Source organism: Galeopterus variegatus, unplaced genomic scaffold, assembly GCF_000696425.1.
Source record: "Galeopterus variegatus unplaced genomic scaffold, G_variegatus-3.0.2 Scaffold6613, whole genome shotgun sequence".
Lineage (NCBI taxonomy): Eukaryota > Metazoa > Chordata > Mammalia > Dermoptera > Cynocephalidae > Galeopterus > Galeopterus variegatus.
In genome coordinates, this window is record NW_007732724.1 from 74424 (window position 1) to 88060 (window position 13637).

The following is a 13637-nucleotide window of genomic DNA, read 5'->3' on the forward strand; positions in this document are numbered from 1 at the left end:
GGGGTCTGTAAACCCTAGCTTTACACCCCCTTACTCCCAAGTTAAGACAATCCCCCATCCTAGAACCCTGTGCAGTCTTTCAGGTACGCATGTTTGCCTAAGCACTTACCTCTTTGTAGGTATTCGTCAATCTGATAGATTAGGGCAGGTATACTCCAAGCCCCCTTTTCAGGCACAATATGCAGTAACTTTTCACCAGCCGTCCAGGCAACTATAATGGCAGGTGACAGATCTCAATGTGAGCTTCCCAAGTTCATCTTGCGTTCCTTCAAGACTCATAGGTTCCACTTACAGCCAGAAAGATTCCTCACTCATATACATGGGCATATGTGTATATATGTGTGTGCATGTGTATATGAGGAGTACTGGTAATAATTACCCTGGCAATGGCTGTAATGATGAGTACCGTTTTCTGAGCACTTACTACATGCCAGGCACTATACAAAGAGCTTAACAGACGTCGCTTCATTTCACCCTCCCGTCCCTGCCTGCCACTCTTCCATGCCCTATGGAATCTTGGGCTTGCTCTGAAATCACTGCAATGCAGAATGGAGTTTTTTGGCTTCCCCTGCGAGGATGTGATGGGAGTAGACCCAACTCCCCAGGATCAGTGCAGAAGCTCTGGAGGAAATCCATGGCAGCACTTAAAGTGAATGTCCTAATCCCGCCTCATCTCTACCTCTTGTCACCTCTCCCTCAGAGAGACAAGCAGGGCTCTGGACGTGACGGGCTAGATTGGGGAAGCAATGACACTTGTTCTTCCCCCAGAGATCCAGTGCTTCTGGGCATGTTCTGTGTAATATTACACTAAATAAGCAATGGTTGAGAGGAGCCTAATTAAAAAGAAGAGACAGAATTTAGGAGGGAAAGTTTCCTTAAATAATAAGACATTTTCCCAATTTCGATGTTTAAACTTGCAGTCTTGCTTAGGTCTATTACCATTTCTACTGGAAAGTGGTAGAAAACCAACAGTGTTGATGTTGGAAAATACAAAATAGAGCAATAACTACTCTCTATTTCCCTAAATCGTTTGAAATAACATTCAGTTAAGGAAATAAAAAAGGGAACTTCCCTGAGAAATATGATTGGATCCAGCTACAAGCAGAGACTAAATTTGATGTCTCAGGTCAGTTAAATAGCATGACACACTGGAGGACTGCAGAGGTTCTGATCCCAAGAGAAGTTAAAAATAAAACCTTTTAGAACATGTCCCATCCTATGTTTTATAATGCTGTCCCATTTTGAAAAGGCACATGAATATACAGTAAAATGAAAGGTGATTTGAAAAGTACAGCCTGCTGGGATGGAGGTAGGGGGAGGTTTGAGGAGCCCGGTTGCATTGGGTGGGAGTGGGCGTGTGCTGGTGTGGGGGAAGGCGGGCAAGTGGAAGCAGGAGCAGAGTAGTTTTCTGTTTTGTGTTGAAGGATGTGCACTAACTACTGACTGGTGGCTGAAACAACAGACATTTATTGCTCACAGTTCTGGAGGCCAGGAGGTCCAAGATCAAGGCACCCGCAGATTCAGTTTCTGGTGAGGGCTCTCTTCCTGCCTTGTAGACGGCCACCTTCTTGCTGTGTGCTCACATGGCCTCTTCTTTGTGTGTGAGCAGAGAGAGAGAGACTTAGCTCTCAGATGTCCATTCTTATGAGGACACTAACATTACTGGATCAGGGACTTACCCTTATGAACTTATTTATTCTTAATTACATCCCCAAAGGCCTTATCTCCAAATACACTCATGTTGGGGGCTAGGGCTTCAACATATTAATTTGTGGAGGGGTGCACAAACAGATGGGTTGTTTTTCAAATGGTTGTAGACTAAGGGCCCATGGAGAGAGGAAAGATGAAACACTAAGGAGGGGCAGCAATAAAGGAAGAGAGGACTAGCACAACTGTGGAGGGAACAGAAGGAGTGGACATCTCAATAAATCAGGAGGCAGGTTCATCTGGTAAGTGGAATGGGTTTTGAATTTGAGAAGAGTAAAAATATTTAGAACAGCTTCTGTGGGGAATGAAGTAAGAAATTAACTGGGGACTGCCAGGCAATATCAAGGGTTCAGCTAGGGCACGCTGACATGATTGCCATCAAAAGATCAGCTTAAATGTCACGTCTTTATGGAGGTCTCACCCGACCACCCTGTTTTAATTTTTTTTTTTTTTTTTTGCCTAGCACTTAATTATACCTAATTAAGTTCTCATCCTCATCACCCCCTGAATGTAAACTTCATGAGACCCTGGATGTTTTTGTCATGTTCATTGCTGTATTTCTAAGGCTTAGGATAGTTCCCAGCACAGTAAAAAATGCAAAAATACTGGCTGAATGGGTGAATGATTTTGTAATGGCACCAATTAGAAGAATTACGTGACAATCTACTGTTGTCACTCAGGCTCCCAGGATCAACAAAGAGGTTATCCAGGGCAAGACAGGAAAGACAGAGAGGTCAAGGTGACGAAGGAATTAAGGGTGCTATGGAAACGGGGTCCACTGGACCCAGGCTGAATAAGGAGGAGAGATGACAAGGAAGAAAGGCAGGGGACGTAAGTAAAGAGGAAGCAGGCACGGGGCTGCAGATTGCCCTAAGGTCTAAAAGCAGGCTTAGTGGAAGTGAGAAGAAGAATAATATATTCTGGTCAAAAGAAGAAGCTGGAGTGGGCGATTGCCGAGTTGGAGAGGTGACAACTGATGAAAACGTCCACGCTGTGTCCATGGCAGTGGGTTGACAACATGAAATAGAAGGTGAGAGGTACGGGATTCTAGCCCATCGAGGCACTGTGTGTAAGCAAGGCAGCCTTTCCTAATATGTGTTCCAGGAATAGCAATTCTTACAGTTAATTGGTACTGACAGAAGAAAGGGCTTTGTGGTCAGATTTAGAAAATACAAGTTAGAAAACTGATTCCCCACACTGCAAGACTTCTACAAATCTTTAAAATACTTAAAAAGACTCCAAGAGAGTATAGTGTTTCCCAAATTTATTTGACTGAGAAATCCTGTATTATTTCCCTCCAGGAGCATCTCTAGAGTCTACTGTTCCCCTAGATCTGAGGTTCTCAAAGTGGGGTCCTTGGAATAGCAGCATCAGCATCCATTGGGAACCTGTTAGAAATGCAAATTCTCAGGTCTCACTCTAGACCCACCTAATCAGAAAATCTGAGAGTGGAGCCAGGAATCTGTTTTAACAAGATCTCCAGGCGATTCTGATGCATACTGAAGTTCAAGAACCACTGAGCTAGAAAATACTTTGGAAAGACTAATTCATATTTATATTTGTGAAAAAACTATTTGTTAAGGATTTGGATAAGTCATTCATGTGAATGCTGAAGTCATATAGCATGACTGAAGAAGTTGAAATGGAGAGAAAAATGTGAGTCCAATAGTACTGTGAAAAATAAGCTTGTAATATTTAATACTAGCCTAATTAATGTCATATCAAAATATTAACAAAAATGATTTTGGATGGACTATTCATTTGGATTATTCATATCGTATGTTCCAATGTTAGCATGAATCCAGAGTGGATTCCTTTCCAACATATTTCATCAAGTTGTTGAGGGGGAGAGAGAAAGAAAAATAGATTTGAAATTTATTTCCTTTCTCCATCCTTTGACAGAGATATCAAAGTAATTATGAGGCTGAAAGGTAGACAGCAATGAAAAGGAAGAAGAAAAGATAGCTCATATGTAAACTGTATCATCAACTCTTGAATAACCAAAAACCGACCCTTAATATCTGTATTATATGTGTGGCTATATAAAATCATTTAAAAACTGATGTTGAGAGCAATTATTTGCAAAGTGCTTTATACACTGATCAGCTTGGAAGTACTCTACCTATTTTCATAATTTATTGAGTTAACACAGAAACTAATAAGGAAATAAAATTTTCAGGTGTTAAAAAATGTATCTGTCATACTCTTTAGCAGAATAATCTGGAAACATTTTTACCAGACATTTATAGTTTGCAGAAAAGCTGTCAAAAATAACTTAGCTATATGAAAAACTGTACAATGAAAAAAAAAATGTGACTCTAAGAGGAATCTGAGTACATGTTTTCAAAAGTAAAATCTGAATCTAAGCTTAAAATCTCAAATGCATTTTGACTTAGAATTTTCTTTAAGAGGGAAAAAAGAAAGATCCCTTGAATGATCAGCTTTTTAAATGATTCAAGCTTTAGCTAGAAATATTTTTATTTTCTAATGCATTTAGACATAAAGACATATCAGAAGTGAAAGAATAGCATTGTGCAAAGATTTACACGAACACAAAGGTTTAATTGGGAGAAAAAAATGATAAGAAATGCCCCTGATTTCTTAAAGTGGAAGTTTGTAGAACTTCTATTCTGTCTTTCACTCGGCCCTGGCTCATTTCCCAGCAATATACATTATTGGCAGGGTCCCTATGATTCTGTTGGTCATGAACTTCTGTATCTATTTCTATTACGTGGTGATGAGCTAGACTGGAGGCAGGTCTAGACCAAGATCTGTTTTTCCTGTAGAAAACCACCTGTACTTCTTATTTAGCTAGTGTGACTTATGCAACCTTTGAATGATTCATATCTCAGACACTGTGAAATATTCTGTCACTAAAGAAGCCTTAATTCTGAAATTTTGGCCCTTGTTTAGAGGGTTGTCTGTTCTACCAAACCTCATTTGAGCACACTGCAGAAGGCAGGGTCCAAAGTCATTAGACTCTAGATTCTACAACCTGCCTTCCATCCCAGACTTGCAATGGCACTCGTGATCAGGGAGAGGCTGAGTTAGTTCATACTGCAGTGTAGTGCATACTGAATTTCTCTTACCATTGTGAGTTCTGGGAACTCACAGGCAAAAAAGAGCTGTTCTAAGAGCTAGCCCTCACGTATGAGAGGAAGGCAATGGCCATTTAACAAATCACTTGGATCAGACGATGAGCAGTGACCCTCAGGAGAGGAAAGCAGTGCTGAGCAGGAGTTGGGACCATTCTAAACCTTTGTGGGCCATTCACCATTTCTGAAAATGACTGGGAGGCAAGAAATACCTAAAGTCCCCTGACAAAAATTTTAAAGACATTAAAGAAATTTTCACATATCGTACACTATTGAAACATAAGCCTTAAATACTCTCATTGTTGATTTCTCTTATCTCTAAATCACTCTGGCAGTTGCAGAGGGGCCCACCATTTAGCACTTCACTATACTGCAGTCTCGCTATTAATTTGTTTTCCTGTGTCCAGGTGTAAATTAGAGCAAAAGTATTCATACTTTTTTGAATTACTTTATCGTATTTCTTACAGAATGGAGCATGGAGTAAATATCTTGTCCTCATTTGATAAGATAGGAAAAGTAATAGCACCCACCTTTTAGAGTGACTGAGAGGATCAGAAGAGTTAACACTTGTGAATTACTTTATCGTATTTCTTACAGAATGGAGCATGGAGTAAATATCTTGTCCTCATTTGATAAGAAAGGAAAAGTAATAGCACCCACCTTTTAGAGTGACTGAGAGGATCAGAAGAGTTAACACTTGTAAAGTCCGAGCATATGGAAAGTTCTTAATAATTATTAGCTATTAGTAATGATCATTATTAAGAAGAGGCAGTAATACCAAAGGGTTAAGAATATAGATTCTAAGCTTGAATGAATTGTCCAAATCGAACCTCAGCCACTCACCGATATGTGACCCTGTGCAAGTTACTGAATCTCTCTGTGCCTTGATATCCTCATGTGAAAGGTGGGGATATCAACAATACTGCCCTCTTGGGCTATGGATGAGGATTCCACAAGATAATATATTGCACAGCCCTTGACAAATAGCCTGGCACACAGAAGCACTGGTGTTATATTTTTAATTCTTACAATAACCCTCTGAGGTAATTTTCATTGCTCCCATTGTACAGATAAAGAAACCAATGTTTAGGGTCCCACAGTTAACAAGCAACCGGAAGAAAAATTCGTCTCACTGCCCTACATGAGAGGGCTAAGATGGGTCTTCGGTCACACACAACACTGGTCCTTTTCCTGGCAGCACGTGCCTGCCTGAGATTGGTTTACCATCTTTACTAGTATTCCTGATTACTAACTGGCATCGAGCGCTCTAACCCACAGCATGTGGCGGCATGGTAGACGCTGGAGGCTGATTGCACTTTCTTCTGCTGATTTGATTAAACACACAGGGAAGCAGACCTCTTACTTCTCAGTCCTGTCTGCGGGAAACGGGCAGTAAGTGGATTGTAACAGATGACGGTGCCTGCTTCCTCTCTCCTCCTTGCCCCACAGCCCAGGGGAAACGGGTGACTCTGGGACGTTGATCCTTTCATTGGCCCCTGTGGAGCCTCACGTTCCTGTGGAGGAGCCAAGGCCAGGTTTTTAAAGCTGGCTCTGCCTCCCTTTTCCACCAAGGGCGGGGCTTTAGTAAGAAAGTAAGAAAAAGACCAGAGGCTATTCCGAGTTCACTTGCGAATGTGTGTCACTGCCATCTACTGGATGGAATGGGTATCAGACCTGGTCCGATGCTTCTTTGCTGTGTAATAAGCAAATTCCATGATTCCCATAGTGGGTTCAGAACCTAGTGGTGCATTCTCATCATTTCAGTTCTAAGTGTCTGCAGATTTTGGAATCCTGTGACAACCATGCACAGGAGGACCTTCATGAAAATAATCAAAAGGTAAAACCGAGGACCATCTGAAGCAACATCCTATTGAGCATCACTAGTTCTCCAGATCAAATTTGGTATGTTCCCAAATGATTGATCTATAAGGACATCTGGCGGAACTTGGACCTTCTTGTCAACAGCAAAAAGTACTTGCAGAGAAGTAAAATCACCATCTGGCTTTATTCTCATGCTCTCTGAAATTCTGTGTTCACGTATCCAACAATTATTTATTGAGCACTTATCCCATTACATCTCATTTAATTATCAGAACAACCCTAGGACTATTATCATCTCTTCTACAATCGACCCATATTATTATCTCGTTTATGGTTCCAAAAACTGAAGCTTAGAGAGATTGAGTAATTTAGCCAGGAAGACACATGGAGTGGGATTTGAACAGGGGGTAGTGGGAGTGGGTAGGTGGGGTAGAGAAGTGTTAGCACCATGCACCAATGTAGCTTTTTTTTTTCACACAGAAATTCTGGATCTTTTGTTTTACACACACTTTCTGTTCTATTAGTTACAAATTTCCAGCAAAGTGAAAGTGCTACAAAAACAGTAAGTGATGATAGCAGTAGATGCTTTGGAAAAATTTATCAGGAAGAATATCCCTTCCTCTAGCAAGCATTTGAAATCTATCTAGTTAACATTCTCTTCAGTCCATAACTCTTCTTCTTAATAGCAGCCTTGGTGTTGGCAGCAAGGGCTGAATTGTTGTCAGTTCTCGTGGGGTAGAAAACAAATTTGTATTTTGGTTAGCGTGACAAAGTATGTGTGAGTAAATGCTTGGCTCAGCAAGAGCCGGAGAACAACTCAGATGTTCAGATCACACCAATCACGAAGGGTTTTTAATTTTTCTTTCTCTCTTGGTTCAAGAGCAGGGTGCTGGTGGGGAGATATGGGGGGAATGGAGTGGGGGACAGGGTGAATGGAAGCTGGGGGCAGAGCAGGAAAGCACTCTGCCAATGCCTACGGAAAGTGCTCCAACAGTCTGCACTGCACGGAACCAGGCAGGCGTGCGGGAGGGCAGGAGAGAGTGGCTCTCTGCAGGGTTTTGTAGTCAGCCTGCTGCATTAGAATCTGGCTCCTCCACTAACTTAGTCTTTGACCTCAGGCAAGTCACATAACCTTTCTCACCCTCAGTTCTTTCAACTGTAAGATGGGCATATGATAATGTCTGCCTCTCAGTGGTATTTTGCGGGTTCAGTGAGGTATTCCAGACTGACTTCTGGTACTTGTTCCCTAAATCTTAGCCATGGATGTTACCAGTGCCCGGGGATTCAGATGCAGCCCGGATAAGGTGGGACTGATGTGGACAGAGGGACTTAGCAATAAAGCAGCAGGGGCCAGAATTGGGGGTTGCTTGTGCTACAGCCATGCACAGCACAATGACATTTCAGTCAACGATGATCAACATATGTAAAGGTGGTCGGAGCAATAAGCTATACCATAAAGCTTAGGTGTGTGTAGGCTACACCATCTAGGTTTGTGTAAATACACTCTATGACGTTCTCACAATCACAGCTAACGACGCATTTCTCAGAATGTATCCCATCGTTAAGCAACACATGACTGTCAGTTTGACACACATACTCTTATTTTTTCCTTTCAACAATCCTGTAAGGCAGGTTGGAGAGACAGAATGGCTCCCATTTTCACAGAAGACATGGATCCCTGGTGACTTGGCTAAAGTGATGGATATTTCCAAACAGAGCTTGCCCTCAGGGCCACCACCTGAGAACCACCAGGAAAAGTATCTTATGGAATTGCATTTGTGTATCCAAGCCCTATGCAGACAGTGATATTCAAATTGTTTCTTGGAAATAACTGAAACCTGAATTTCCTGGAAGGAGCTCCCAACTGGAATTCCCTAGAAGGAGTACAACCAGAAAGAGGGAAAGCTATTACAAAGCATTCCTAGCTGATATCTTTTACTGAAATTCTCTTCCTAATAAGTTTTGATGTTGAAAGAAAAACTGAATGCCTAATTTTAGATTATTGAAAAAGTAATTGACTGCTCATCAGCCAATGTTATTTGTGTGGTGAATAACATATTGGGACAAAACAATTTCCTGTTATACATGTTTGTGAAGCCAGATATGAGGGCACAAGTTTTAGAGAAATAAGAACAAATGGAACAAATGGACAAAATACTAGAAATACCAAAAACAATGTCCACTTAAGAAAAGTATGAGAATGTTGCGCTGAGACAAGGCTAGCCAAGAATCAGTACAGAAAGTTAAAGACATTTGAAGGACAAATGCACTAAAATCTAATTAATTGGGAGATTTAGTGTAAAGACTGTTTAGGTGCTTTAAAGTTTTTTTCAGTGATTTGCAATAATTGTGTCAGTTATTTGTATGCAAATAGGCTTTTAAAAAGCAGTTTAAAAATAACCTTTGAGGGGCCTGCCCGGTGGCGCACTGCTACAGTGCGCCGCTTGGGAAGCGTGGCGAGGCTCCCGCCGAGGGTTCGGATCCCACATACAGACCAGCCGCTCACTGGCTGAGCGAGGTGCGGGCGCAACACCGAGGGTTGCGATCCCGTTGCCAGTCCTGGTCCTGTACGGGCGTGACACTGAGAGTTGCGATCCATTGCCAGTCATGAAAAAAGACAAAAAGGAAAAAAAAAATAACCTTTGAACACATTTATAATATTTTTAACACAATTAATTTGCACTATCAGGCAAAAATAACCTTTGAACACATTTATAATATTTTTAACACAATTAATTTGCACTATCAGGCACAGACTTGGTTTTATTTCAGAAGGTTAAACATAGGCCTGGTTCAATGAATTCCATCGTGGCTGGAGTTGGATAAATGGAACCTCACAGTACAGTTCATAAAGGAAAAGACATCCTGGATAGTGGGATGAGAAGCGCAGGCAGATGAGAGTCTGATACACTGTAGGCTCTCCATGCATCACTGCTGAACACACAGTGGGGATTAAAGAATGACCAGATGCTTTGCTTTCTTTTGTGAGCTGAGTTACCCTGGAGTTGAAGGAGGCTTATCATTGCTACCCATTCTGGCTACTAGAAATGAAGTGGAAGGTACAAAATCCATTCATTCTTCAGAATTCCAGTGTCTATTAGATGAACATGTCAGAAACTTAGGTGTCCACTGGACATTTCTCTTTTCTTGTTGGCCCATAGCCAACCCTTTACTGGGTTCTGTAAATTCTACCTTCTTTTTTTTTTTTTTCCCTTTTTGTCTTTTTTCGTGACCGGCAACAGATCGCAACCCTCAGTGTTGCGCCCGGACCGGACCGGGACCGGCAACAGGATCGCAACCCTCGGTGTTGCTCCCGCACCTCGCTCAGCCAGTGAGCGGCCGGTCTGTATGTGGGATCTGAACCCTCGGCGGGAGCGCTGCCGCACTTCCCAGGCTGCGCACTGTAGCAGTGCGCCACCGGGCCGGCCCTAAATTCTACCTTCTAAATAGAGCTCATCCATCCATCCCTGTTTCCTCTGCCACCATCCTAACCCCTGCCACATCTTCTCTCTGCCTGGATGACTGTAATGGCCTTCCAAGGGCTAAGCCTCATCCACTTTGGGTCCCTCTAATCATTTCCCGGAGCTGCTAGAGTTATCCTTCCCAAACATAACATCTGATCATGTCACTGCTGTCCCTCCCCTAACCCTCCCATCATGGCCTCCTCCCTTCTCTCAACTCCAGCCAGTTAACCTTCAAGTTCCTCCCCCTTTGCTAAGCTTCTCCAGGCTAGGCAAATGCTGTTCCCTCTTCCCTCTGCCTGGAACTTAGTCTCTGCTCTCTTTCTCTTGCCCCTGCCTATTTGTCATTTGTAACCCAGTTTGTAGCACTTCCTCTGGAACCCTGACCCCAGTCTTGGCCATTTTGCCCCTCGTTGGTTAATATTTCCAGAGCCCCATGCTCCTTTTCCTTCAAAGCACTATTCTCTGTCTGTCCATTGTTCAATTATTTGATTAACGTCTGTCTCTCTGTCTGGATCATAAGCTTGGAAGGTTGGGGACTCTGAGTGCTTTTACTCACCGTTGTGTCTACAGCATCTAACACAGAGTTCTACATACAGCAGGCACAAATAAATATTTGTTGAATGAATGAATGAACTTAATGAACATAGTCTTGCTAGTTTTAAAGGATGATCTCTCTCTTTTGCTTTCTGCACAGTTATCTCAAAACAAACTCATCAACAAGCAAAACATTATTTCCATCTGGTACATTTTTATGAATGAAAAGCCAGAGTGAATTCTTTCTTACTTCTGCATGAGTAAGCTATTGAAATAAGTGTACGTGCTTGTATCCAAAAATTTCATTTTTTTCCTCAAGATGGTTCATCCTAAAGAGAGAGAAAATAAATGCTCCATTTGCTTGGGCAATTATAAATTGCAGTTCAAAAGAAGGTTCAGAAATGCAGTATAACAAACAAGTAAATAAGTGCCTCCATGAACTGATGGCTTACAAGCAAATATTCTTTGAATGACTCAAAAGCAATACAAATGGAAAAGATCTTAGCAGAAAACATCACATTTCAGAGTTAGAAAACAATCATTCTGATTTTAGGAACGTCAAGACAAGAAATTATTTGTGCAAATGACTGCTAATGCTTAACATAGAGCTAAGGGGAAGTTTAATTTCAGAAAGTTCCGTGATATATCTTTTGCTAATTACTCTGATGTTTAAAAACAAATCACTTTGGATCAGTAATTTGATGCCAAAATGTCCATAATGTGTTATTCAACGAAAATTGAATAGCATATTTTCATCATCATCTAGTTGAAGTCTTATTGCAGTTACTTTCCTAGTACTTAGGTAGTATAATCTATACAGTAATTAGTGAATACTCTTCCCAAAATAAATATATCTCACATCAGAGTAAGTCAAATGGTCAGTAAATCATTATTACTTAAATAAGCATGAACGTCGATTTATTGTGCACTCCTACTATGCAACCCCTGGCAAAGAATTACAACATGAAAATCTTAACAGCTAGAAGAGAGACCTCTAGTGTGTGTTAGAGAACTTTTTACTGTGCTTCAGGCATAATTAATACAGCAAAATCACTGCAGTCATTTTGCATACTGTGGTAGGAGATTTTTGCCAACCATCACTCACCATCAATTCATTTCAAAATTTCTCTCCAGCAAATGTATGACATTTTTGCCTAATTAGTTACTTTCATCTTATAAATACAAGGTTAACTCAATGAAGTTTTCTCTGTGATGCAAAGTTGTAAAGTTCCACGGTCACCTTCGCAACCTAATTGGTAAACATTTAACCTACTGTCACCATAACAATTGCTAACATTTCTTTCCATTCAGGCAGCAGCAGGACTCCTGAGTTAAATTGTTGCAGTCAGTGTGCAGCCTTTTAAACACCAGCCCCTCAATAGTAAGCCAAATGCCACACAAATATAACATGAGGAATAAATCGGCACACTGCCCATTGTCCAGGAGACAAATAGATCCACTGCTATTTTAAATTCACCAAGTAGGCTAGCTATTAGTCTCCACCGATTCCCATATACGCAGGTGAATTTCTTGATGTAGAATCAGATTTAATGAATCATTCTATGGCATCAGCCACAGCCTTTAAAAATCCTTCATTTTCTCCTTTTTCACATTAAAAACACATTTGAGATACACACAGAAAATGTTTCTCTAGAAAACACACACATACACACAAAACAGGAGGTCTCTTAAGGAGTCTACTGCTGAGAAGGTAAAAGCATTTTGCTCATTTTTAATTTGCTAAAACAATCCAAGCATGCTCGGTACCCAGAGGGTATTCTCAAATAAACTTGTATCTCTAGCTGCCAGCTTAGTTGATTGAAAACAGAAGGCAAACGTTTCTTAAAGAATGAGTATGTTAAACTGTTATGTCTCTCCCAGTACCACCAAGGACACACACACACACACACACACACACACACACACACACACACACACACACACACCCACTCAAGAATTCGCTCGAAAGCAGCCGGTTCTATAATCTAAAAGGTAATGTACCAAATTATTTCTGCCTACTGCGGTGCCCCTCTCAACGAGGAAGTCAGTGCCACGGGGACACTGGACAGTTCCTGCGTGCTGTTCTCCACGTACAAAGCCGACAGCCCCATCTGCAACTTTGCTAACTTAGTTGGCTCCCGCCCAGCCGGCCCTCGAAGCACAGTCTCGGTGAAAACGTTTTGATACCAGAAAATTATTTCCACGACAGTGCAAGTGCTCGAAAGCACAAAGGCAGACACAGTCAACCCGCGATAGCTAGGAAGTTGCGGTACGCGGGGCGGCTGTGCGGAGCACGCGTCCAGGTAAGGGATTCCTGCACCCCAGGTCCGGTTACCTCTTTCTGGATGTTTTGGGGCTCGACCTCACTTTTAAAGAGAATTCACCATAACGCTTTCTCCCTCCCGCCCCGTTCTTTTTCCAGGAGGCGCGGACTCTATTTTCCAGCCAGGTCCCTCTTGGGGGCAGGAGAGGAAGCACACTTCACATTTCAATAAAGAGGGGCGGCGGAGGTGGAGGGTGGGAGGAGGAAAGAGGTCAGAAAGGAGCCAAACTGCATCCCTCCCGCCCACCTCTGCGCCCCGAGCGCTGGTTCAGACGGCGGGGACGGGAGGCGGCCAGGAAGCTCTGTCCCTTTAAGGGAACCTTGGCCGCCAGAAGGGGAGGGAAGGATGCGGGCTCCGGACTCGGCGCTGCAGGCACCGCGCAGAAGAGGCGAGCGCAGCAAAGCCACAGCCATTACCTGCAGCGCTGACATCCTCCCCCCACCCCAGCGTCCCCTCCGGTCCCCGCCTCCCGGGGAGACTTCTAATCCGGAGCATGTGCCGTGCCTTTTATCAGGGGAGGAGGTGGGGAGGAAGAGGAACGAGAGCTTTTTAAAAATAAATGAAACGTTTGCACCCAAAGGCGGGGGGGGGGAATGGGAGGAAATAGGAGGGGGCGGGAGGGGGCTTAAAAGGCGCCCGGGTGGGCGGAGGCGGCGAATCTGGATCAGCCCGGCCGAAGGCGGACGGCGGAC